A 5419-nucleotide genomic window follows, 5' to 3' on the forward strand; every position below is an offset into this window, starting at 1 on the left:
AAAACACCCAATACACGGAAATGCTATATAGATGTCCAAAGATCTAGAGCATTCATGTTCGACTTCCGGTGTCAAGTAGTGCAATGTCGTAGGCGCGTAGCAAGTCGTTGAAACATCATTGTTCATAATTATTATGATATTATCGTGATGAGAACAATATTGGATTTTAGGATACTTGAAATCGAGAAAACAGTAGGCCTACTAACCTTCGCATAAATAGTTTCACATATCTAAAAAAAAAAAAACACGCATATTTTGCTATCTATTAAGCATTTCCTTTTCGATATCTAGAGTTGTTTTCCAATATTGAGCAATTTCAGATACCAAGATGTTCAGTGAATGTTGAGTGTAAAAGTCGCACAAGAATTAATTCCTTTATTGCTATGTTTGAGTTAAGTTGACCTGTTTTGGGATAGTTCAGGCACTATCATTTGATCATTATAACACTCTCATTACAAATACTGCATATAAATATACGCCTTTTCAAATAATCATGACTGTTGACATACACATTAATAAGACGTATTTTTTCCGAACTCAAGGTCTTGCAAAGACATACACAAACATAGAGCTTTGAAAACGTTACTCTAGAAGAGAAAATAGCTTTAAAAACACAAATTGACAACACACACACACACACACACACACACACACACACACACAAAATGATTTCGTAAGAGGATATTCATTAGGAATATGGGAACCCGATGTGATGGGGATTGTCCCTTATGCGACATACAATAAAGTTCAAGAGTGTTCTAATCAACGTACATGTACATGTGAATATACTGACTTGATATTAGCAATATAGCACGGTGGAAATTCAGTGTACTTCCATATTATCTAGGGCAAAAGAAAAAAAAAGATAACATATCTACGAAATGAAGTAAATAAGTCGAAAATAATCAATGATATCGGTAAAATCATGAATGATTTCCCAAAACTGTTCGTACGCATAAATCTTACGGAGATTCTTATTGGATATCATTGTAAAATAACCTTACCCAGAATTGGTTGCATTTTTCTTTTATTACAGTATCTGGGCATGTTTTATGTCGGTCGAAAATTATAGAGGGATACGTTATCAAACAAATTTTTTTCTTAAGTGGGCAAAATTTGGCAAGTGTATACCCTCTAAAAAAATCCGGTTGACCCAGAGCTGGGTCCGTTGGGGTCACACACCGCTCCGGGTCAAAAATGACTTGGAAGTTGGTCATGAAGACCCGCAGTGAATGTAGGGCAAGTTTTGAATGTGGAGCTCAGGAAGATGTAGTTAAGTGGACATGGATTGACACTGGATGTCTGCGGTAACTACGAGTCTGTAAGACATTGCATTATACGCTTTAGCTATCTTAATCGGGGCTTCATTATATTTGTGGTGACTCTGTGTGGCCTGATGGGGTAGCCAAATTTTACCGTAGGACTAGTAATTTTTCCTTTTGATGAACCAACCCTTAAAGGTGTAGCTTTGGTTGGGATGTAGTCTTTTGTCAAGGCCCTCTCGCTGTATGGTAAAAAGAGCCCAGCTGCGTCAGTCGCGCTCGGCTGGGCTCGCTTCGCTCGCCCGTTACAACGAGAGGGCCTTGACAAAAGGCTAGATGAGATGGGGCTTCTGGTTTCAAATTCTTTAATGAGATAATGAGAAGTCTGTTATGAGATACGAAAGAGAATGTAATTCTCAGATGAATTCAAAGTTTATTTGATGAAAATTGGCTTTGAAATGGCTGAGATATACAAAACAATGCTATCCTATTAAAGAAAAGGTGTGACTTACCTTTTATCAGTATAACGGCAGGCGAAATAGTAATTAATAATATTGTTTGACGTGGGTCAGGCATGTCCACTATACCGAGCAGTGTTCTTACATTGTACAATGTACATGCGACGGAAGTACCCTGTATTACGACCTTGGAAACACATTCCAATGTCAATGTGGCAGAGAATGTTAAGGTTAACTCTTTTTGACCCCTGCACTCCCTACCCTCCAATACTCTGTGTACTGGAAACCCAAGCCTCATGTAGGATACATTCTTCGTGCACTCAAGCCGCTCATGACATGACTATGAGTATACTTATACATGTGAGAAGACAGAATAGGAAGCACCATTATTTCTGAAGACTGAGCTGAGAATGCTGAATACAGTACTGTTAAGTGGGTTCACAAACATAGTTGGTATGAATAATTGCTCTCTAAATTAATACATAGATATCCTATATTGACGATTATGAATTAAGAGACAAATTCAATAGGTTTATATTTCTTGTAAGTATACAATTATTTCCTTTCTTCATGTCTTATGTACATGCCTCATGAAGGATAAGTTTTGTTTCTGGTTTCCACTATACGCATGTGAATGCGGATAATGATATACAATTTAGGTATTTCTTCTCATGTACTAGTATTAGCGGTTCATTTTGTTACCGTTTGTTAGAGAGTCAATTCGAAGTACATGTACATGCATTTACGATGCGCTGTAGGGCCCCAAACCTGTTGTCTGCAATTCAAATGTTATACTCGATACGGCTTGAGAATATCAATAATAGCAACAATGTAGGCCTATATACATTCATTGTTGTGCTGCTGTTAACTGTCTTCATAAATCAATAATTATTATAAAGTATGTGTTCCACGACAACGTTGTTGGCGACTACACAGTCGTGTTTTTTATACGTGTTTATTACGTTATGTTGATGTGTGAGTACTTTAACTGTATCACTCTGTTTCAGTTCGTATAAAACACTTCGAGGAGGTCCAGTGGTGCACTTGATGTTACAAGCCGTGAATATACATAATTATAGTGAAACCAGGTGAAACTGGAATGCCTTTTCGCTTTGTACAATGTATTTGTGACGTCTTCGGGTTGACGTGACGGACTGTGAAGTACGTTCGACAGTTTTAAACAGAACCCTCTATCGTGTTAATACAGCAAATATGATCGCTTTGTTTAACTTTATTTTTGGATATTTAAACCATTTCAAAACCAATTTTCATTAAATAAATTTTGAATTACTCTTAGAATTGGATGCTCTTTAACATTTCATGATAAATTATGGTTTCAAAGCATTTCGCAAAAAGGTTAAAATCTGAATCCTCATCTCAGCCAATACCAAACCATTGTCATGTTTCAGACCTTTACGTACATTTCTATTTTTGGCCACCAAAAATTTCAGATTTAAAGATGCTAGTGGCCACGGTCCACCAGAGGAAAAAAAAAAAAGTTTCGATGTGAGCCCTGTTATAGCAAGACGTGCTGTGAGTGTGACAGGGCAGGTGAATTCATGTTGCTTCTAAAAATCTGAATTTGAAACACTTCACAAACCAAATATGAAAACGAGATGTCATTCTGTCCATTTCAGAAGTCCTAAGAATATAGCCTCTAAGCCCAGACGGGATGGTAACTAGTCTGGTTTCCAGACCCTTTGCCAACTGGACTCCGCGGCGACGAAGTCGCCGCCTTTGCCGAAGGCACGAGGACAAAACCACCTTAAACTATACCCGATTTCGACGTTGAGGGCGTCAATATCCTGAATAGCGAAATAGTACGAGCAGAGGGGCTGGAAGCCAGACTAGATGGTCACTGGAGACGGATGATCCCGGATGTCACACACTGCCATGGACATGAAAGAGCAATAAGCCGGTTCGGAGTTCCATGTTGTTGTTGTTATTTTGATTTTTGGCGTGTATCATTCATTTATGAATATTTACGCCTAATGCCTGTTAAAATCTATACAAATATCTTTATGATTATTATTATTGATCATTAATTCAAAATTTTCCGCTGCATTATTGCTGCAATTGTGGAGATTTTATAAACAGACTGTCACCCACCCATCATTGGCCGTTTTTGTGTATTTTCTGGCCAGCCCGGTTCGTCGTGAACAGGCTTCTCAGCTTGCGCATGCGCCCGTGCAAGCCTAGGCCCCTCCAATACCGGCCAAGACTGGGATGATGTCTGTTAATGTCAATGTCTCCTTTTCCGATTGAATTACTGAAACCAAAAAACAAAATATAATAATTTTGAAACCATTATAACATAAAAATCAAAGCAGACATTCTGGGCTTCTGGTGAGGTGCAGATGATCATAATATGCTTCTTACGTACATTTTTGTTTTACATACAAACATACACACACTTGCACTTACACAATACCAAGTTACATACGTACATAATGTTATCTTCAACAATTTATTGTATATAGTAATTATAGGAAGGAGAATCTTTGTGTCCTTCTTACGAAGGCCACCAATGCTTTTTGGTTTGAATATTCTGATGAATTTAAAAGTCTCAAAATGTTCTTTACTTCCTTACAATCTGTTTCAGCTAACAACATTGTCCTTTCTATTATAAATCTAGGGCATTCGATTAGAAAATGTTTCGTGGTTTCTGATACTCCACATCTTTCACATAGCCCGGTATCATGCTTCTGCAATAAAAAAAAGATTATAATTTAAGCCAATATTATCCATTCTTAAACAGTGCAAAATTGTCTCACTGTTTTTTTTTTTTGCTTTAATACACATTTGAATGTCACTGATACATAATTTTGTATGTCTTTTAGGGGGGAGATTGTTTCTTCCCATCTTTTTTGCCATTTTTGCATACAATACAATCGAATAATACTATTTGACTCACTCTTGTTTATTTAGTTTTGAACTTCTACTTGATTGTGTGTTAAGGCTTGTTTAGCCGCTCTATCTACCACCTCATTTGGATGGATCTCGCAGTGACCTGGGATCCATTCGAAATATACCTGAGTTCCTTCATGGCGTAGATTTGTATACAACATCAATATTTCGTAGATGATCTGTTCTTCCCGATCATTTTTTATTGCTTGCATAGCACTAAGAGAATCGGAGAATATCACTGCTCCCGTATGCAAACATGGCAGTTGGTTTAGCCAGTGTAGAGTGAGCACAATAGCTATTAATTCAGCTCTGTATGAAGAAGTATTGTCTTGGAGTCTCTTAGATTCTACGTGATTATAATGTGGGACATAAAAAGCCGCAGCTACTTTTCCTTTGTCTGGAGACTTGGAACCGTCCGTGTATATATGGAGATAATTCGCCCATTTTTTATTAATCAGTTCTAAACTTCGCTGTCTTTGATACAAAATATGATCACTCTTTGAAATATAATCAGTTAACTCCGTGGATACTACCGCCGTTTCATAGTGCCACAACGGCATTGGAGTTGTCATAAATAGTTGTTCTACGTTATAATTCAAATCTTCCGACAAATTCAATACTCTCTGTGCGAAAGGTTCTCGTGTGTTTTTACCTTTATGAACATTGAATTGCCAGCAATCTTCCAACTGTTCTGCGAGAGGGTGATTCGGGATACTAACAACACGTTTTTTTAATCTTACACTAAACATTTCACGACGTAAATCTAAAGGCATTTCCCCTAACTCTACCTGT

This window comes from Diadema antillarum, unplaced genomic scaffold, assembly GCF_040938485.1.
Source record: "Diadema antillarum isolate AM-2024a unplaced genomic scaffold, OU_Dant_1.0 seq00000524_RagTag, whole genome shotgun sequence".
Classification (NCBI taxonomy): domain Eukaryota; kingdom Metazoa; phylum Echinodermata; class Echinoidea; order Diadematoida; family Diadematidae; genus Diadema; species Diadema antillarum.